The sequence below is a fragment of the Prionailurus bengalensis genome, chromosome B4 (assembly GCF_016509475.1).
Source record: "Prionailurus bengalensis isolate Pbe53 chromosome B4, Fcat_Pben_1.1_paternal_pri, whole genome shotgun sequence".
Classification (NCBI taxonomy): Eukaryota; Metazoa; Chordata; class Mammalia; order Carnivora; family Felidae; genus Prionailurus; species Prionailurus bengalensis.
In genome coordinates, this window is record NC_057358.1 from 52,852,403 (window position 1) to 52,875,750 (window position 23,348).

Consider the following 23,348-nt stretch of genomic DNA (forward strand, 5'->3'; position numbering starts at 1 on the left):
GGTTGTACTCTTCCTCCCTGAAGACAGGACTGGTTGGGGCTGCAATTGGTTGGATTCAATCGGTAAGAATTTAAGAACAGCGAGGCAAGCTGTTGAGGGGAATTATGGATTTCCTGTCATTTCTATGACAGCTGCGGAGTAGGAGAAATCTTTCTTAGAGATGAGGGCTGATCATGGTAAGGTGCCTGGGTGAGCCGTCAGAAAATCAAGGTGCTGGTCCTGGCTCTGAAACAAAATACTCCTGTCATTTAACCATTCAGAGCTTCAACTGCTTCATCTACAAAATGGCTTATTTAGATTTAATGATATCTCAATTCCTTCAAGGAGTAAAATTTTATAATTATGTGACTGCATGAATGAACGTTGTTACAAGCCTTTTACATTGGAATATTCCTTTGTTCAAGGAATTCCCTTTGTTTGTTATGTATTTTCCCCCTCTCCCCTGCCTGAGAAATTGCTGTGCATCCTTCAAGGCCCTGGGAACAAATGAAAGAACTGGTATATTTTGAGAACTGATGTCTGTGTGCTAGGCAGGTATGGTCATAAGTAGGGTGACCGTATGGCCAGATTTTGCCTGTTACCCTGGGATAATTTTTAATAGTGCTTTCTCATACTCCCAAGAGTGTCCTGGGTTAGACAACAGATTACCTGATTTTAAGGGTTTTACAAACATTAATAATTCTCATAGCAGTTCTGTGAGGTGGATATTATTATCCCCGTTTTCCACGTCAGAAAAGCTATAATTTAGAGAATATTGAGGCATTTCTTCAAAGCCTCATTGCTTTTAAGCAGTAGTTCTGTCCTGGTGTTCTGACTTCAGATGTCTTTCACTGTACCTTGATACCCAGATCAAGTAAAAGCTATTGCTGGCTCACACGCATCCCCCACAGACTTTCCCGTAGTGCCCCCTACGTTTGTTTTTGCTACTGAAAATTCTCCTCATGTACATAAGCATGTGCATGTCAGAGGCTTCTCTCACTGGACTCTGTTCCATCCTGAAAGCAAAACCCCTGTTTTATTTACTACTGCATCAGCAGCATTTAGCGCACTTTGCCTGAGTCCATGTTTACATGCGCCCGTGGTGTATTTACTAGAGGGCTTGCCAACGTGTAAGATCAGGAACCTTCCTTTCCAGTTCAGGCTCCCCAACCTGGCAGCTTATGTGACTTTGAGCAAGTTTGATTTTTTTTTTTTGAACCAGACCCAACTAACTTTCAGAGGCCGTGAGGATCAGAGTGGGTAATGTATGAGAAGAATTAACACTTATGGAGTGTTTCTCTTTCTTAGGCATCACACTAAATCCTCCAGGAGATAGATGATCTCATTTAGTGTTCACAAGAGCTTCCATGATAGAGACCTTACTAGATTTAAAAATGTTAACTACTCGACCCATGAGTTACAAAGCTAGGGAGTAGCAGGTGCAGGCAGGATTCCAACCCACCTACCTGAAACACGGTTTTTCTCTTGTAAATCAGTGGCCAAAGGCAAGATAATAGAAATAGTGAAAGAGTCTGGGGAATTCTCTGCTAAAGGGTCTCAGAGTAAAGTATCAGGATTGTAGTTTGTGTTCTGCCAGGATTCAGCAGCTATCTTAGTCCCTTCGTGTAGGGCCTTGCTCTCTGAACCTGCTGGCCACAGCAGTAGGCAGGTAGATATCTGTCTGCGTGGCACTCTGGAGCCCTCCTCCTGACTGTGTGCTTGGGTTGTATAGCTAGAGGTGATGTGGTGTAAGATTTGGGTCAGACTTTGGAACGTATAACTGATGATACAGTCTCCACTGAGTCAGTGAGGTTTTTGTAGAAACTGACCCCAAATTGCATCATTAAAAGTTAACATGTTTTCAGGGTCACCTGGGTAGCTCAGTTGGTTAAGCATCTGACTTCGGCTCAGGTCATGATTTCACAGTTTGTGAGTTCAAGCCCTACGTTGGGCTCTGTGCTAACAGGGTAGAGCCTGCTTGGGATTCTCTCTTTCCCTTTCTCTCTCCCCCTCCCCTGCTCATGCTTGCTCACGCTGTCTCTCAATAAATAAATAAGTAAATAAATAAATACACATAAAAAATTATAAACGTGAACATGTTTTCTGAGCCTGCAGAAATCTTTCTTTGAAAAATAAATATAAAAACTTAAACTTGAGCAGAACAACAGTAATGAACAAAACGCTTTGGTTGCAATAATACTATTATAAAGGGAAATGCTGCCCCTTATCCAAACCTGGTCTTAAATTGTAAGGTTCTGCTGAGACCACCTAGGGGTATAGAGCATTTTGTATAGTGCCTTGTATGAGGGTAGGTGCTGAGTAAGAATTTACTGAAGGAGAATAAATCTGTGAGTGTTAATGATTCAGACTGTTTGAAGTTACTTTGTTAGAGGACATTAGCTCATTACTAGGAGAAAATGCCCTTTATTTCTGGGATTCTTAATATGCGGTCCATAAATCGTTATAATTCTGCAGATGAGTTTCACGAAGCTCAAAAACTCCTTCACACCTGTGAAATTGTGCATATAATCATTTTTATAGGAAACAAGTTTATAATTTTTATGATTCTCAAAGGTATCCTGTCCTCATTCTCTCTTTAGCGACCTGCCTGACAATTTCATTGTAAAGGTGCTCTTTGGGCATAAGAAGCAGACCAGAGGACAAGCAGAGGCCTTTATTGAACCTCTGAAGTCCTGTTTGAGTTGGCATCTGTCTCCTTACCTACATCTAAGAGAGTTTCTAAATTTTTTTTCACTTTATTTTTGAGAGACAGAGACAAAGCATGAATGCGGGAGGAGCAGAGAAAGGGAGACACAGAATCAAGCAGGCTCCAGGCTCTGAGCTGTCAGCACAGAGTTCGGTGAGGGGCTCAAACCCACGAACTGTGAGATCATGACCTGAGCTGAAGTCGGATGCTTAACTGACTGAGCCACCCAGGCGCCCCTAAGAGAGTTTCTTTATGACATGACAAGTACCATGATCATAGTGCTAAATGAAATAATAATTTATGTAGGCTGTCCTGTGCCATTCTCTTGGTATTTGTCCTTACCTCTAAGATACTCTAAAATCATTGGAAATGTCACTGCTGTATCTCTGAAAAGTTTCTCCAAGTATTTCCTCTTTTAACCACGTACAGAACTTGAGCTCACGTGTCAGCCTCTCCATAGATAAAATGGAATGTACTGGCTGGTTGCTTATGAATGAATTATCTCTTTATGGCTAGAATGATTCCCGTCACCAAAGGTATGCTGGGCTTAGGTGAGTAAAATTTGGAAGCTGCTCAACTTTAGGTGATAGAATTTTTAGTCTCTACCATTCAACAGTTTTAGTAGAAATACTCTTCTGCTGGGAGGCTTATAATTATAAGCAGTTCCCATAAAGAAACAGAAAACTTAATGCCTGTGATTATTTCAGCTATGTTAGTTTATAGCAAAAGTGCTCTATTTTTCTGTTCACTTTGGGGTTGAACAGGAAGTATTTAAAGGACACAACTTAATAGCATATTTTTATCCTGTTTCAATCGTTAATATTTTAGTCTAAATATTTCTCTCTGGACATGATCAGAGGATTGTTTATAATTTTAAAACCACTTCAGAATAGTATCAGGATTAATTAATTGGGTTTGTGTATCAGATTGCTTTTGAAACATGCAAGCTTTGTTTGAACTTTCTCCCCCACTCCGTGCATGAGAAATTTTAAGAGTGTAAGAACAGTTGGCATCATTTGCTCCTTCTTGAATTCAGTTAAGCTTATCGCAAACTATGTCATGGCCAGAGCTTAACGTGTTGTTCCCCTTCCAGAAAACCATTTGCCAAATACAACACAGTTCGGATGGTGGGAAAGCTGTAGAGCATTTACATTTAACCGAGAATTCTCTCCCTCGTATACAAATTTGGGGCTGAAGAAAACATGCTGATAAATCATACCTGACTATATTGTCTTTCCCACTTCTGAAAACCACAAGAACAGAAACAGCCATTACTGGATCCTTCACATGGAGTTTTTCTGCTCAGAGCCCATTTGGAGCTGTCAGTTAATAATACGAAACAACATGGGAGGGTGAAGGGTGCCTGGATGGATAACTAACAAATGTTATAAAAAACATGATGGTGCCTGAAGACTTGTAGCCTAGATATTTGGCCCCGAATACGGAGTCTTTTCCATCTTCGTCTCATTTGGTAATTAGCACACTGACCCTGTGCAGACTAGAAGCATAGAAAAACATTTTGAAAAGTGCAGAGGAAGAAGTAGGATTAAGACAAACATTTATATAACCAGGAAAAATGACCCAGGGAAGACGGGAAATCTGGTGACACTCTGTTTACCCACAGCAATGTTAAAATAGTTTGCAAGTGAAACAAAGCAGAGCCCCTTGAGTAAATCACTAAGAAAGTATAAGGATAGACCAGCAGCTAACAGCACATCACAAGCTACCCGTGTGATATGGTTCTGTCCTGTTATATCAGACAGATAGCTTTCCTTTGAATATTGTCCCTTTTTTTTCTTCTCTCCAGTTAGTCCCAACATGGGATCATGTGAAACTGTGGGCTGCTATGAATCGGTATTGGAAGTGGATGAAAATAGCTTAGGTTATTAGAAAAGGGGAGAATATCAGAATGTTTGGCTATTGGGTTCTAATCAACATGCGAACGTTAGTCTAAATCAGAGACCATTTTATAAACCTTGTATATCTGGGAAAAAATCTCCGAAAAAACAGCAACCGAAAAAATAGCAATTTCATGGCGGGTAAAAATCTCTCTTGTGTTTGCAGATCACATGCCCTGTGGGAAGATTTGCTCTTCCAGGCTTAGCATGCTTGAGGCTAGTCTCCGTCCAAAGCCAGAAGCATAGAGCTATCAGAAAGTAACTGAACTTTCTTAACTTGTATGTAAGTGGCTTTGGTTCAGTGCCAGGTAGTTTATCAACAGGGAGAGATAAGCTCTTTTGCAAACAGGTCTCAAAAGTTTGCTGGTCGGACTGCTTGCCCGTCAGGTGCTAAGAACCCTAACCTGGTATCATGAAGATGCCTGCTGATGTATAAACCATACCCCTACAGTCAGGATCCTACAGGATGTCTGTGGAATGATCTATGTGAGCTTTGCATTCACGCATTCATTTATGAATGCTCCAGGTGTGGATGAACAAGACAGAGAAGCAGTTAAGAGTTCTTTGCCCTCCTATGCTTTGGTTCATAAGAGACTCTTAAAAAATGAGAACAAACTGAGAGGGTTGATGGGAGGTGGGTGATGGGTATTGAAGAGGGCATCTTTTGGGATGAGCACTGGGTGTTGGTATGGAAACCACTTTGACAATAAATTTCATGTATTTAAAAAAATAATAATAAACGTTAAAAAATTAAAAAAAAAGAAAAAAAGAAATGAAAAAAGAAAAAAAAGAAAAGAGTTATTTGCCCTCCAGAAGCTTATCTTCTATTTGAAACGTCACAAGTGAAATAATCTAATGAATTGAGGAAAATATGAAAAAGGCTGTGTCCAATGACAGATAAGCATTTTAAATAATAAGCGCCCTGAATTCAGGGAAGACAGATTGGACGGGCTAGAATAATCAGGAAAGTTTTTGTGGAAGATAGGAGTACCATACCACCTCTAATTTATATATAGTGCTTTATTGAAACAGGTGGATTTTACGTACTTCATCTTCTCAGTGTCACATTATTACTGCCATTTTAAAGCTGAGGAAGTTGAGGCCTTGAGAGACAAAAACGTGGCTACCACTTGCCCGGGTAGAAAGGAGTCGTCACACCCAGGTTTTCCACTTAAAGTCTAGGACCAATTCTGCTACTCTCTGGCTTCCTTGATGAATAGGTAATACATTTAATCCTCGTTATTCTTGGATTCCATAATTGAGAATTCGCCTATTTGCTAGAATTTATTTGTACCCCCCAAAATCTGTACTTGTGGCACTTTTGTAGTCATTTACGGACAGGAACAGAGTGGTTGAACATTTGGCTCCCCCAACGCATGCATGTTCCCAGCTGAGGTCGAACAAGGCAACATTCTGCCTTCTTGCTTCAGCTCTCACACTGTAAACAAGTGTCCTTTTCGTGGTCGATTTAGCTGGTGCATTTGCTCTTTAAAAATGGCTCTCAAGTGCAGCATTGAAGTGCTATCTAGTGTTCCTGAATGCAGGAAGGTTGTGATGTGCCTTATGGAGAATATATGTGTGTTACATAAGTTTCATTAAGGCATGGGTTATATAGTGGTGTTGGCCATGAGCTCAATGTTAATGAATCAACAATGTATGTTAAATAAGGTGTCTTTAAGCAGACAAGATTAAGTATTGATTGATTGACAAAAATGTGACCGGAGGCTCACAGGAACCTAACCCTGTATTCCTCCTAAGAGCAATGGTTCAGTATTGCTTCCTTCAGTGTGCATGGTGATTTTATAGAACATAACTACGGCAAAAATTGGAATCAACTGTGCTTTAGCTGAGTGAAGAGAAAGTGGAAAGATGTTGCCGCAGTTAGAATAGCATGAACAGAAGAACAGGATAGGGGAAACTCATGGTTGTGTAAAGAATGGACAATAGATGATTCTAATTGGCCTCAAGGCTGAAAAGCAATTGCAGTAGATAAGGTCTAGGTGCCAGATTGTGGAGGGTCCATTATATGTAGCTGATGAATTTGGACTTAATCTTACAAATGGATTTGGAGCAGGGATGTTACAAAAACCTCTTGGGAGAAGAGTATTTAGTTGGTTCATGCAGGAAGAATGGGGCTGGAAAAAAATGGGGTACAGTAAGGGGAGTTCTCTTTCTCTCCAGGCACTTGCCTCAACTGACAGGGATTTATTGGTAGAACAGGAAACCAGGGTTCTCCAGGTCTTGATGGTTGATATTGAAGGCATGGAGTGAAGAAGGAGCTGAGAAAGGTGAAGGCGTCCCAGGGACCTGGAGGAAGTTCAGGAAGAAAATTCAAAACAACTAGGAAAGCAATTTAAGAAGGATCCTTAACTGAACAAGGAGCCAGTGTAAATTTTGGAGTCTGTGTGTGGTGTGGTTTTCCTCCCTCATGTGTGTGAAAACAGGGTTCTGAGAAGACTCGGCAACCCCAGGAGTAGGCATGGAGACTGTGAAAAACAATTCCAAATATGTGTATTTGGTTTCAGGAGCTGGCTCATCTGGATCCCTGTGTCATTTAACAGTTACAGTACACTCCTAAGGAATGAAGAATAGGACTGTTCTTTGTTAGACTTGTTACCTTTTCTCAGGACTATCATATGAAGTTCATTGTGTTCGCATTCAGATTCAAATCTCGTACCAGTGCACGTGCACACACACTCGCGCACATGCACACGTCCGTCGTGTCCTGTTGCACTCAATGACCCATGACAGTACAGTGCATAACTGGTAAAAAAAAGTCTGTGGCTGCGTTGGAATAACAGTCGCCATGTCTGATGTATTGAGAGTGGCAGATTCAGATTTCTGAGGCCGGCTACCCTGAAGCCATCTCTTAATATTTGTCTTGTAATATTTCTGTTAAAATTGACTTTCCAAAATAAGTGGAATGAAACTATTAGTGAGTCACTGAGGCTTTATTTTTAATAGACCTGGCTATGGATGCCTTTCTGAGTTTTTAATTTCAGAAGAATTAGGCATCAAGATAAGTTAATATGACACTCATATTTTCCCTCTACCGCTGATGGTTATTCGGCCTCCTCAAGGAATCTCACACTGCTAACGTGAAAATAGGGCTCTCAAAATTGAGTTTCGCCCAATCAAGTAGGATTCTCAAACTTGAATATGATTTCCTCAGGGAAGCCTTTTCTTTGTCCCCATTTAGAATTGATCTATTCCTTCCTTAAGCTTTCTCAGCTCTTGCCTGCATCAGACATGTATATGAAAGTTTGATCCTAGGCCGATACGCATCCACTTGATATGGTAACTCCCTGGGCTGATTGAATGTGTCTTAAGGAAGTATAGTAAAGATACCTTTATGGGGACATAAAGTTATATGATGTCTTTAGCAGAATTGAGACCTTAAAGCTCATCACTGCTCTCCATATCCCATTTCTTCCCCTTTTATTGTTCCTTTCTCCCAGAGAGTGAACTCTGGTTCCTGTAATCCTGGGAGACTATCCTTAATCTTCACATTCCTCTATACTCTTTGGTACTGCCCTCTACTTGACTTAGGTCTTTGGATTATAGTTATTCCTAAACTATGATACTTTGCTTAGGCTGAAAAAACTCCCTGCTAAAAACCTTAATTTATTAGTTTATAGTTCTCATGATTCAAAGAACTAGACATTATTTGACAAAGTACATCTTTTCTGTTACAAAGAAGGGAATAGGAAACATTCCTTCTCAGTACTTGCAGCCTCAGTGATAGTTCTGACAATGAGTAGCTTCTGCTTGGGCAAGTTCTCAGTGGGTTCATGGAAGAGAAAAGTTTTGACTTGTGTCTTGAAAGAATAGAAGAAATTAAACAGAAGGGAGAAGGAGGGCATTCTAGACAGGCGAGGGTGTGAAGAAAACATGGAGAAGGGAATATATGTGGTTTTTTTTCTAACCAATGGAGTTGACCAGTCTGGCTGGAGTTTTCTAGGCAATAGCAGAAAGAACCTGACACGTAATAGGACCTCAGTGTACATTAGCAAATGAATGATTCAATGGTTCAAATTGTGAAGGACATTGAATTTCAAGCTAGGGAATCTGGGCCTAATTCTGTAATCCTTATTAACTGAAATACTGAAAATGGGGTGAGTTATGCCCTCCTGTGCCTTCCTATGTTAGTATTTTATTCTGCCTGTGTAGTTGGTTAAAAAAAAAAGAGGGGGGGGGAGCATTAAACTACAAAGGGAAAAATATTTATTTTCGTAAATATTAGAATTTATTAGTGATATTACAAAAGCTTCTTATTTGCACTTATTCCATGTTACTATAATTCCCAAATGTTGAGAGAGGGTCGTAAATAAAACAGCACAGTAACAAAAGCCCTCAAGCTTCAAAATTGTGATTCTTAGAGAAGTAGTGAGTTTGGCATTTAAAAAAAAATAGTCCACATGGTATAGAATAAAATAATGAGCCTGGGGAGTAAGCAATACAGACATAGTCAAATGGAAAAGAGATAAAAATAAAATATTTTACATTACATACTTAAATATACCTCTGAGAAGAGGTTTCAGATATTGTGTAGATGAAAGAAATTTCACAGACTCAGGAGTGAGAAAGTATAATATTAATCAACTTAATCACCAAGTGCTCTCCTTCCTGATACAGAAAAAAAAAATCTGGGAACTTTCTTAGTCTAACCAGGTTTGTATTTCACTTACTTCCCTGGTTCTCTCTCTCCCTCTCCCTCTCCCTCTCCCTCTCCCTCTCCCTCTCCCTCTCCTTCTCCCTCTTCCCCCTCCTCTCCCTGGGATAATTCTATCAGCTTGATCCCTGTTGTAACAATTGAGATTTCTCTAGTGATGCCTTAATGAGAACTTATGTCCTCTTTTGCCTAATTCTCTCCCAGTACCAAAAGATCTTGCTTTACCAACATCTCATGAAATCCAAGCCTGGGGGGCTCTTCTCCCTTCTATCACATCTGAATGTGTATTCTATCACATCTGAATACACATCAGAATCAATCTGATACATTTTAGCCCTGCATTTAACAGAATCCTCATCTGATAGAGGAAAAAGCTGTATCTCCCTACCTTACACTTCATACCTTGGAAGTCAAGATGTTTACTTCTTTTGCCTCTTGCTGTCGCTTGGCAGCCTGACTCTCTTCTCCTGTGTTCCTGATGTTACTCCTGCTGTCTGTTTTATACTAGCTCTTTGTGTTATCAACTCCAGTCTACTATCAGGGTCTGACTTTGAGATTACTGCTTTTACTTCATGGTTTGTGTCTTAGTCTGCTTAGGCTACCATAGCAAAATAACCATAGACTAGGTGGTGGAAACAACAGAAATGTGTTTTCTCACAGTTCTGGAGGTTAGGAGTCCAAGATCAAGGTGCCGGTGGGGTTGCTCTCTCTTTGAGGCCACTCTCCTTGGCTTGTAGATGGCCACCTTTTTGCCATATCCTCATGTGATCTTTCCTCTGTGGTGTACATCCCTCATGTCTCTGTGTGTTTAAATTTCCTCTTGGGGCTCCTCGGTGGCTCAGTTGGTTAAGTATCTGACTTCGGTTCAGGTTATGATCTTGCGGTTCATGAGTTCGAGCCCCATGTTGGGCTCTGTGCTGACAGCTCAGAGCCTGGAGCCTGCTTTGGATTCTGTGTCTCCCTCTCTCTCTGCCCCTCCCCTGCTCACACTCTGTCTCTCTCTCTCTCTCTCTCAAGAATAAACATTAATTTTTTTTATTAAAAAATGAAACTCCTCTTAAAAGATTGTATTAGAGCCTACTCTAATGGCCTAATTTCAACTTAACTACCTTTTTAAAGATCTGTCAAATACAAATACAGTCACATTTTGAGGTACCAGGGTTAGGGCTTCAACATATGGATTTTGAAGAGACCTAATTCAATCCATAAGAATTTGGTTTTAGAATTCTTGACCCAAGATGAATTCTTGATCCATCTCTGTTCAGAGCAGCTTAATTAAAAAGACCTATATTCCTCTCATTGAAAAGAATTCTTAATCTGTGTCTTTATAAAGAACCCATGTGCTATGTTATATACCTTACATTAAAGGGTTGTATTTCCAATAGTTAACATAACACACACCAAAGATTAACCTAGGTTGTGTAATGGTAGATTTTCCCTTTCTTCCAAAGGAATGGATTATTGCCAAAAGAACACCAGATTTACTTGGTTACTGCTGCAATACCATACACCAAATCCTTTTTTCCAGAAGATAAAATTAATGAGAACCTTGTTGGGACAATACACATGCTTTTTAAAATGCTCACTTGTGTGAACTTATCATCAAGTAAGAAACAATTCGACAGATGATCTTTAAAGGCCAGGCTGAAATTGGACAAGATCCAAAACCACTATAGGAGGGGGCAGTATTTTTATATGTATTTCCATTTTCCATTTAGGCTGTTGAAGAAAAACAAACTCTGAGATTCTAGATCAAAGGGGCCTTTCTATGGGGACTCTTCTAAGACAGGTGAGGGACGGATGGGGCTGCCCCTTCACTTTTAACACATCCTGAAATCAGCTTCCCCTTTCTGTATCAGATAAAGTGCCTTGGAAGTGGGGTGGGGGAACTTTGGGGATGATAGTAATGATAGGAAACAGTATAACAAGAGCCACGTTGACCAAGGGAACATTTTCATTAGACAGCTCATGACTTGAAAACAGTCACCATTTAATAACCCTTTATGCTTCTCCCCAGATACCACTCTCGCCTCTCTCCCCTCAAAATGCACGTTTTGAAGTTATTTCACTATCCTGATTTTACCCTTACATTAAAAAAAAATCATGACAGTTTTAAATTGTATTTTTGTGAAGACATGGTTGATCGAGTGCAGGTTTTCCAATTGCTGAGTTCAGGAAATAGAGTCTAAATAGCAAAAGCCTTGGGTCATTTTCCTCTAACAAAGCTCTCACTGTTCTACTTTTCCTCAGGCGAAAGGCAGCGTCCTGTAAGACGGAGGCCAGGAGAATGGGTGTTCAGTTCAGTGCAGCCTTGTCTCCCTCTCTCAGCACAGAAAAGGAGGAACTTAGTATGACTTTGCCTTTTCTATCATAAGTGTTAACTTGATGACTCAAATAATAGAAGCTTCTCTTTGAACCACTGAAGTTGTAACGTTATGTTCTTTGCTGTTGAAGCAGACAAAGCCATCAAACGATGTTCATGTGAAACCATCTTCCAAATGTTGTCATTGAGAATCCACACTTTTCCCTCTCATGCCCATCATTTCCTGTTTGTGCTTCGTACAAGGACTGGCAGATGAAGCTTGCAGCACAGCGAAAAAGACTGTTCCTGTCATCTCTGTTTCAAAATCCAATAGGAAGGAGTATTTTTCTTGCTTTCTGTGTGTGTGTGTATGTGTGTGTGTGTGTGTGTGTTTTCTTTCTTTCTCCCTGTCTTGTGGTTTGGCTTTTCAAAAAAAAAAAAAAAAAAAAAAAAAAGCTTGGTTTTTAACAGATCCAAGAAGTTCAGATGAGATATTCTTTCCTGTCAAACAGGATCCCAAAACCTTTTGAGGTTTCTCAAGGACTTGTCTCCATAAGCCGAAAAGTCTGTTCTCTTTCTTCACTGTTGCCAGAAAAGTAATTAGGCCATTTTTCTAATTATAGTAATCTTCCCCAAATGGCATATAACTTCAAATCCAAATGCCATGTAAATTGGCCAACAACACTCTGCCGTGAAGCACTTTAACAAGACAGTTTGAATGTAGGAGTTTCACTTTGTGCGAAGCAAAATGTGTTCTCTGTCCCAGTTACAACCAGGTTTTCTTTCTCAGTGTCCTGCCCACGAGGTTCCACTATTTTAGTGCAAAGAGCATGGATGGTAATTGCTCCTGTCACTGGCATTTTGTGAGGAGTTGTATCTGTGTTGGATAAGTTAACGTCCTTTTGGAAAAAATGTTTATCCACAGAAAAATTGAACAAGATTAAATTGCACTCATGTTGTTATAGCGACTAAAAATCTCTAGATAGTTAAGAGTGAAGTTCCCTGTGTCACAAAACACAGAACTAGATTTTTCTCCCTCTAAGAATAATCCTCTTGTCTTTGGTCTCTATTATGCTAACCAAGGGGAAATTAGGTCCTTCTGGTAAATTTTGTGGTCCCAAATATGTTCACAGTAGATTAATTGCTACCTTCTCTTGCTCCATTTGTAAACAAAACAAAACACAACAACAACAACAACAACAACAAACACTTTTCCAAATAATATATCTTGTAGATATTTGATTTTTCATTGTCTACCCTCCCTCCTATGTGTGGACTGGGATAAGGGCACTATGGTGAAGTCTCTAGAAAATGGAACCGGGCACTGAAAATGAGTAAATAAGGGTGGATTTCTCCAGGAAATGAGGGAGTTATGTTGATTGAGAAAGGAAGAATAAAATTGGATAGGAATTTAAGAACATAAAAATGGAGTGAGCATTTAAGGGTATAATAAGGTACAGTTAAGGTACAACAGGTTCCTGAGTTACGTGTGGATGATGCTTTGCGACACTAACCAAAACTACTTTATTTCCACAGAAGTGCGATTCAGCCATCAAAACTTGGGTATAAGGAGAAGAGAATGCGCCAAGTGGGTATTCCCAAGGGTTAGATTGGATTGGATTCTAATTTACTAGTGGTTCCATTGTGTTTGTGAAAAGTACAAATTCCTGAATTATTGTCTCAGAAATTATATTTCATAGGTCTGAGGTAAGGCTTTGGAATCTGCATTTTAGCAAGCTTCCTGGGTGGTTCTGATGAAGTGGTTCTTAGCACTATAATTAGTTGCTTATTAGCTAACACTATTAGCTATCATGCATATTATTTATTAGACTATTGGTTGGTTATTAGCCAACACTATTGCTCTGAGAATTTTAAGGGACATAGGCTGGCAGATAGCCCAGAGCACTGACAGCAAAATTTGGAGTCAGTACTACTAAGGGAATTCAAATAAGTGAAAAATACCTTGTAGGCAAGAAAAGTGTGGAATGAATTAGAAAGTTTTTATTTTTTTTTTCCAAAGCTATTCAAAGGTGGAATAATGACCTGCTAAAGTGAAAATTAGGTTGTGAAAGCCAAGGCATGGATTATTTTAAGGGGATGGTTATTGGGGCGCCTGGGTGGCTCAGTCAGTTAAGTGTCCAACTTTGGCTCAGGTCATGATCTCACAGTTCTTGGGTTCAAGCCCCGTGTTGGGCTCTGTGCTGACAGCTCAGAGCCTGGAGTCTGCTGTGTCTCCCTCTCTCTCTGCCCTTCTCCCACTCACACTCTGTCTCTCAAAAATAAATAAACATTAAAGAAATAAATAAAGGGGAGACGGTCATTTAGATTTTGAGTGGAGAATATAATGAAAGAATGTGGAACTAGAAATGTTTTTTAGGGGATGGGATATAAAAATGTACATTTAAGAAAAAGATAGGAAAGGCCTTAAGCCTTATTGTACAGGGGTGCTGGAAAAATATTAGCATCAGTACTTGCCATTTCCAAAAGTAAGGACATTTTTTTGAAAATAAAATTTCTGTTACTTATTTCTGTGGAACATCACCACACACTATACACACGTCTTAGGCCATTGTTTGAATTCCCGTGTGTGTTCTTTGTGACTTCAAGATAATCTCTCTTCTGGATTATTTACCTGAAGTGCCTTAAAAAGCCAAACAGGACAAGGATGCTCTTGTCAGTGAACCAAGGAGTCTCAATTGTTTGATTGCTTAGAGTGAAAACGCTGGGGGGTGGGGGGCACGGAATCTTGAATTTATTTAAATTTGAAATATGCTTTGGCATAAAATAACTGCTCGACAAACATTTCTTGTAATCTGTTTGTGTGGTCACATGTAGTAAATTCCTCTGTGATAGAAACTTTTCATAAAGATTCCTTTGTTGGCAATGTTTTTATGCTCAGAAGCACCTTGTGAGAAGCCAGGTTTTAAAGGGGGCGTATAATCTCATAATGAAAATGCTACGGAATCCTAAGGACCTACTTCTTCCTTTAATCCCCCAATTCCCTGCTTATCACAACCTCATTAATCATCAGAGTACTCCAGTGAGACTGGTTGTTTTTTAATAGCGTAATTGTAATTTGTGAGGGGTCAAAAGGGGATTTGAATATAAAAAGATTTTAGTCTTTTTGGAAAGTCTGCTTTGGCTCCATTGTCTTCACCCCTAATTTACCTTGAAGGGCACTAAGGGATCATAATAGGCTGAATAATGGCCCTCCAAAGATACCAGGTTTTAATTCCTGGAACCCATAAGTATTACTTTATAAGGAAAAGGGATTTTTGCAAAGGTGACTAAACTAAGGGTCGTGAGTTGAGATGATTGTCCTGGATTATTCAGGTGGGCCCTAATTCCAATCACCAGTGTCTTTATGGGAGAGAAGCGGAGAGAGATTTGGTGTGCACAGGAGAGGAGGCAGTGTGACCACGGAGGCTGAGATTGGAGCCTTGTGGCCCTGAGTCCAGGAATGCCTGCAGCTGCCAGAACGTGGAAGAGGCAGGGAGCAGATTCTCTCTTAGATCTTCTGCAGCAAATGTAGCCCTGTGGGCACATTGATTCTGGCTCAGTGAAACTGATTTCGGACTTCTGATTTCCCGAACTGTGAAAGAATATATTTTTGCTGTTTTAAGATTTCAAGTTTGTGGTAAGTTGATACGGTGACCCCAGGAAACCAGTGCAGGCAGTGAATTTCCCCCAGTCACTCTTCTTCTGACATACACTCTGGTTTGCAGCATAATAATCATCCCAGAAGCTTCTTAAAAAGTTTAGAGTTCTGTGTCTCATCACAGACCGAGGGAGTCAGAATTTCTCGGAATGGGATCCAAGGATCTATATTTTTAACGGACTGCCTTGATGATTCTGATGTGCATCAGGTTTGATAAACATTTCACGGGGGTGTTATATTAGTTTCCTATTGCTGCAGTAAAAAAATCACCACAAATTTAATGGCTTAAGACAACACAAATGACCTCCTTTTGGAGGTCAGAAGGCCAACAGTGTCACTGAGTTTAAGTCAAGGTTTCAAGGCCCCTGGTTCCCCTTGGATGCTGTAGGAAGGAAAGCACTCCCTTGTCTTTTCCAGCTTCTGTTGGCTGTCTGTATTCTCCCAGTCTAAAGCATGTCACATTGGTCTCTGCTTCTGTCATCACATCACCTTCTCTGACTCTCACTTCTGTGGGAGGACCATTGTGATTGTGTTGGGCCCATCCAGATAATCCAGAATAATCTTCATGTTACGATCCTTACCTTGATCGCATCTGCAAAGTTCCTTTTGCTATATAAAATAACATTCATGGGTATTTGGGATTGGGATGTGCATATATTGGGGGGGGCGCATTATTCAGCTTAGCACAGACTGCATGATAAAATCTCCTGTAGAAATCATAGATGTAAATGAAGTTCAATAACAGATTGTCATGCTTAATTCATTGCCTGTTTACCTCCCTTTTTTGTGCTTATTTTTCCAAATAAAAGAGACAGAGCACGGGCAGGGGAGGAACACAGAGAGAGAGAGAGAGAGAGAGAGAGAGAGACAGAATCCAAAGCAAGCTGCGGGCTCTGAGCTGTCAGCACAGAGCCTGAAGTGGGGCTCAAACCCACGAACTGCTAGATCATGATCTGAGCCAAAGTCAGACGTTTAACCAACTGAGCCACCCAGGCGCCCCACGAGTCAAAACATTTTCATATGGCCATTATTATCTTTGACACTTTGGTGGCAGATAACAAAGCATACAAAGCCAATTGATTTCACAAAAACATTAGGTTTTTAAAACGTTGCAAGTTAATTTAATTGCCAAGGCAAGGGGGTGTTCAGATGGGGAGATTTTGACTTCCCCTAAATCTTCATCAGCCCCTTCACAGACCCACCAAATAAACATAAAGTTCTACGTAAAGATACAATTTTTGCTCTGCAGATATAGGATCAAGCCATCTCAAATGGAAATTCACATAAATAAAAATTGGGCATTGCTATTCAAATGTGATTGTAAAGAAGAACCTTCATGGGCTCCTTTCCAACCCTCTCTAAGTATTTCTCTCTAGCACTTCTGTGCTGCCTCTTTCATCTTGTATTTGCTGATAATATTGAATTCCGGATTTGAAGTAAGTTTGTTTGTTTGTTTGTTTGTTTGAATTGAGAGAAAGAGGGCACAAGTGAGCGAGGGTGGGAGAGAGAAAGAGAATCCCATGAAGGGCAGAGACAGAGAGAGAGGGAGAGGGAGGGAGGGGGGAGAGAGAGAAAGAAGTGGGACTCACCCGAAGCAGGGTTCATGTTTACCCGAAGCAGGACTCGAGTTCACTTGATGCAGAACTGGAACTCAAGAACCATGAGATCACGACCCGAGCTGAAATCAGATGCTTAACCGACTGAGCTACCTAGGTTCCCTGAAGTAAGTTTAATTAGAAGCTATAGAATGGTAGTACATAGCTACTTAAAAATATGGCAAGTGTGTTTATCTATCACCAGTGTTTATTGACCAATTGGCACATTTATTTGTTCTTGAGCCTGCTTAATTGTCTTATGCTTGGTGTCATTGCTCAAATTAAGCCTTTCCATCTGCATGTTAGGGTGACTGCAGTCACTGAATGATCCCCAATCTACTATTCTCTCTCTCTTGCTTTTCAACACCCATTCCCCCATCCAGTATCTTCTTGCTTTACTGCCACTATTATCTTTGAAGCCCATGGAATTGATTCTATCCCTCTCCCACTTAAAATCTTTAATAGTTTCCCACAAAATAAAAGTTGAAACTAGACGTGCCATTTGAAGACATGGCACTGGAGTCTTCTATGATCTTAGCCTGTTATTTCCTTTTCATTGTCCTCTATACACTCTCACACCTTGTGTTCCACTCCTTTTTTTCCCAAAGAGTCATATTCAATTTGAGAGGTGTTCTAGGAGAAAACATTCTTTGATTAAATAAGTTTGGGAAATGCTGTATTTTTCATACTCTTATGGGAACTTCAGAATGCCCATTCATTTATCAAATGGTCTGAGAAGTCCTATATAAATAATAATAAAGATATATAAGATATATATAAAGATATATATAATAATAAAGATATATATAATAAAGATAATTGTAATGCAATTTGTAAATTTTTATTGCAGTAGGCAAAAATATAATAAAGTGCATAGACCTTACTTAGGTTAATGAATTTTTGTTTTCGTTTTTTAAAAAAATTTTTAATGGGGAGGAGCCAAGATGACGGAACAGCATGGAAGCTTTTTGTGTGTCTCGCGTCCATGAAATACAGCCAGACCAACACTAAGCCATCCTACCCACCTAGAAAACCGATTGGAAGATTAACACAACAATCTGCACAACTTGAAACACAGAATTCAGCAGGTACATGACACGAAGAGCTGAACTTGGGGAGCAAGAAACTCCGAAAGGTAGGGAACCCCTTTTGAGGGCTGAGAGAGGACGGAGACTGGGGAGGGGGAGAGCATATGGGAAAAGCACCCCTCCCCAAAAGCAGCTGGAGAGAAAGTGGAAAATTGGAACCAGCAGGGACTAAACTAAAAAGGGAGAAAGGAGAGGGTTTAAATTCCATTAAGACTGTAAACAAGGGGAGCACAAAGGCTGCAACTCCGCAGCTCGATATCTGGCGGTGCTCTGGTGGGCCCGGGAGGTTCTCGGGCCATATGGGGAAAAGCGGTTCCACTGCTGGAAGGACATTTGGTAGAGACTGTTGAAGCCACCTGGTCCCAGCAGACCTCGGAAGGCAGCCACATTCACTGGTGCTGGGGCAAGGTTGTTGAGGGTGAAGCCTGGTGCCAGATGTGTGTTGCAATTTTCCATGGTCCCTGAAACGCTGAGGCTACTCTGTCTCACGATTTTTTTGGGAGGTGGGCTGGCACCTGGCTGCAGTCTCCGTGCACTGGCAACAGCAGGATCCAGCAGGTGTTCCTGGGTGCAGCTGACATTTGGCCATTGCTCATTCAGCCATCGTTTGGTGAGACCCTCCTGCAGAGGGGCAGAGCCAGTCAAAGCCGCAGTCCTTTGGAAATAAGGGGCAGGGAGAAACAGCCGCATCTGAGACAAAACTTGGGAGAGAGGTACTGCCTGGGGCCTGGTCACGGAGAGTGGAAAAGCGGGGAGTGGACGAGACCTGAAGACGGAGGACCGGTGCGCGACTGCTGATCCAGGAGAACAGATTGGGTGGCTGGGTGGCGCCATTTTTCACCGCTCCTGTGTATGCGCATGCACACTGACAAGCACTGCAACAATCCACCCCAGTAGGCTAGCCGCGCCATATATGGGAGAGCGGAGCTGTTACACCAAGCCCTGCCCAACTGAGCCAACTTTGCTCTTCAAGAACACAAACTTCACTGCCGGCTTAATCTATGGACTATAAAGACATACATGGACTGGCCTCTAGGGGAAAAAAAAGCAATTTCAGTCCTACTTCACTCTGTTAGCAGGTTCATCTATTCAATTTTTTTTCTCTTTTTCCTTTTTCTCTTTTACAATTCTTTTCTTTTTCTTGAATACAGAAAGAGAAAACACTCATTTTTATTTTCAATTTTTATTAAAAATATCTGTCTTTAATTTTTATTACTATATTTTTACTTTTGTGTAATTTTTTTCAAATTCTATTTTACTTCCATCATTTTATTTTAGTCTACTTCAGTGTACTCACCTTTTCAAACTTTCAAACAACTTCCTTCTTTTCTTTTTCTTTTTTTCATTTCTTTTTCTTGAATGCAGAAAGAGGAAAAACTTCATTTTTACTTTCAATTTCTTCAAAAAATATTTTTATTTAATTTTTATTACTATATTTTTTGCTTTTATGTAAGTTTTTTCAAATTCTCTCTTACTCCCATCATTTTATTTGTCTACTACAGTGTATTCACTTTTTCAAATTTTCAAACAATTTCTTTTTTTTTTCTTTTTCTTTTTTCTTGTTTTATCTTTTCTCTCTTTTTCATTTCTTTTCTTTTTTATTAAATACAGAAAATGAAAAAATTCATATTTCTTTTTAATTTTCATTAAAATATTTTTCTATAATTTTTTCTACTATATTCTCTCCTTTTGTGTATTTTAGTCTACTTTAGTGTATTCATTTTTTCAAATTCTCAAACGATTTCCTTTTTTTCTTTCCCCCCCTTTTTTTGTTTGTTTCTCTAATCTGTCAAACCACTTTCTACACCCAAACTAAAACACACCAAGGATCTAGCATATCTATTTGATTTTGTGTGGGTGTGTTTTTAATTTTTAATTTTAATATTTTTTTAACTTTAATTTTTTTAGTTTCAAGTTTTCTATGTCATTAATTCCTTTTCTCCCTTCAAAATGACAAAACGAAGGAATTCACCCCAAAAGAAAGAGCACGAAGAAACAACAACCAGGGATTTAACCAACACAGACACAAGCAAGATGTCTGAACCAGAATTTAAAATCATGATAATAATACCAGCTGGAGTCGAAAATAGATTAGAATCCCTTTCTGCAGACATAAAAGAAGTAAAAACTAGTCAGAATGAAATTAAAAATGCTATAACTGAGCTGCAATCACGGATGGATGCAGCGGCGGCAAGGATGGGCGAGGCAGAACAGAATCAGCGTTATAGATGAAAAACTTATAGAGAATAATGAAGCAGAGAAAAAGAGGGAGATTAAGGCAAAAGAGCACAATTTAAGAATTAGAGAAATCAGTGACTTAATAAAAAGGAACAACATCAGAATCATAGGGGTCCCAGAGGAGGATGAGAGAGAAATAGGGGTAGAAGAGTTATGTGAGCAAATCATAGCGGAAAACTTTCCTAACCTGGGAAAAGACATAGACATTAAAATCCAGGAAGCACAGAGGTCTCCCATTAGATTCAACAAAAACTGACCATCAACAAGGCCTATCATAGTCAAATTCACAAAATACTCAGGCAAGGAGAGAATCATGAAAGCAGCAAGGGATAAAAAGTCCCTAATGTACAAGGGAAGACAGATCAGCTTTGCAGCAGACCTATGCACAGAAACTTGGCAGGCCAGAAAGGAGTGGCAGGATATATTCAATGTGCTGAATCAGAAAAACATGCAGCCAAGAATTCTTTATCCAGCAAGGCTGTCATTCAAAATAGAAGGAGAGATAAAAAGTTTCCCAGACAAACAAAAATTAAAGGAGTTCATGACCACTAAACCAGCCCTGCAAGAAATATGTGTGTGTGTGTGTGTATATATATATATATATATATACACACATATATACCAAAAGCAACAAAAGATTAGAAAGGACCAGAGAACACCACCAAAAACTCCAACTCTACAAGCATCTTAATGGCAATAAATTCATATCTTTCAGTACTCACTCTAAATGTCAGTGGACTCAATGCTCCAATCAAAAGACATAGGGTAACAGAATGGATAAGAAAACAAAACCCATCTATCTTCTGTTTACAAGAGACCCTCTTTAGACCTAAAGACACCTACAGATTGAAAATAAGGGGATGGAGAACCATCTATCATGCTAATGGTCAACAAAAGAAAGCCATAGTATCCATACTTGTATCAGATATTCTAGACTTGAAAATAAAGACTGTATCAAGAGATGCAGAAGGGCATTATATCATAATCAAGGGGTCTACAGACCAAGAAGACCTAGCGATTGTAAACATTTATGCGCCAAATGTGGAAGCCCCCAAATATATAAATCAGTTAATCACAAACATCAAGAAACTCATCGATAGTAATACCATAATAGTAGGAGACTTCAACACCCCACTCACAGCAATGGACAGATCATCTAATCAAAAAATCAACAAGGAAACAATGGCTTTGAATGACACATTGGATCAGATGGACTTAACAGATATTTTCAGAACATTTCATCCTTAAGCCTCAGAATATACATTCTTCTCCAGTTCACATGGAATTTTCTCCAGAATAGAACATATACTGGGACACAAATCAGCCCTAAGTAAGTACAAAAAGATCGAGATCATACCATGCATATTTTCAGACCACAATGGTATGAAACTCGAAATCAACAAGAAAAAATTTGGAAAGGTAACAAATACTTGGAGACTGAAGAACATCCTGCTAAAGAATGAATGGGCTAACCAAGCAGTTAAAGAAGAAATTAAAAAGTATATGGAAGTCAATGAAAATGATAGCACCACAACCGCAAACCTCTGGGACGCAGCAAAGCCAGTCATAAGAGGAAAGTATATAGCAAGCCAGGCCTTCCTAAAGAAGGAAGAAAGATCTCAGATACACCACCTAACCTTACGCCTTAAGGAGCTGGAAAAAGAACAGCAAATAAAACCCAAAACCAGCAGAAGACAGGACATAATAAAGATTAGAGCAGAAATTAATGCTATTGAAACCAAAAAAAACAGTAGAAGAGATCCATGAAACCAGAAGCTGGTTCTTTGAAAGAATTAACAAAATTGATAAACCACTAGCCAGTTTGATCAAGAAGAAAAAGGAAAGGACCCAAATAAGTAAAATCAAGAATGAAAGAGGAGAAATCACAACCAACACAGCAGAAATAAAAACAATAATAAGAGAATATTATGAGCAATTATATGCCAACAAAATGGCAAATCTGGAAGAAATGGACAAATTCCTAGAAACATATACACTACCAAAACTGAAACAGGAAGAAATAGAAAATTTGAAGAGACCCATAACCAGTAAGGAAATCGAATTAGTAATAAAAAAAATCTGCCAAAAATCAAGAGTCCAGGGCCAGATGGCTTTCCAGGGGAATTCTACCAAACATTTAAGGAAGAGTTAACACCTATTCTCATGAAGCTGTTCCAAAAAATAGAAATGGAAGGAAAAGTTCCAAACTCTTTCTATGAAGCCGGCATTACCCTGATTCCAAAACCAGACAGAGACTACACTAAAAAGGAGAACTATAGGCCAATTTCCCTGATGAACATGGATGCAAAAATCCTCAACAAGATATTATCCAACTGGATCCAACAATACATTAAAAAGATTATCCACCACAATCAAGTGGGATTTATACCTGGGATGCAGGGCTGGTTCAATATCCACAAAACAATTAACGTGATTCATCACATCAATAAAAGAAAGGACAAGAACCATATGATCCTCTCAGATGCAGAGAAAGCATTTGACAAAATACAGCATCTTTCTTGATAAAAAAAACCTCAAGAAAGTAGGGATAGAAGGATCATACCTCAAGATGATAAAAGCCATATACGAGAGACCCAATGCTAATATCATCCTCAATGGGGAAAAACTGAAAGCTTTCCCCCTATGGTCAGGAACAAGACAGGGATGTCCACTCTCGCCACTGTTATTCAACACAGTATTGGAAGTCTTAGCCTCTGGAATCAGACAGCACAAAGAAATAAAAGGCATCCATATCGGCCAGGAGGAGGTCAAACTTTCACTCTTCACAGATGACATGATACTCTGTATGGAAAACCCAAAAGATGCCACCAAAAAACTGCTAGAACTGATTCATGAATTCAGCAAAGTTGCAGGATATAAAATCAATGCACAGAAATCGGTTGCATTTCTGTAAACCAACAATGAAGCAACAGAAAGAGAAATCAAGGAACTGATCCTATTTATAGTTGCACCAAAAACCATAAAATACCTAGGAATATATCTAACCAAAGAGGTGAAAAATCTATACACTGAAAACTATAGAAAGCTGATGAAAGAAATTGAAGAAGACACAAAGAAATGGAAAGTTTCCATGCTCCTGGATAGGAAGAACAAATATTGTTAAAATGTTGATACTACCCAAAGCAATCTACATATTCAATGTAATCCCGATCAAAGTAACACCAGCATTCTTCCCAGAGCTAGAATAAAT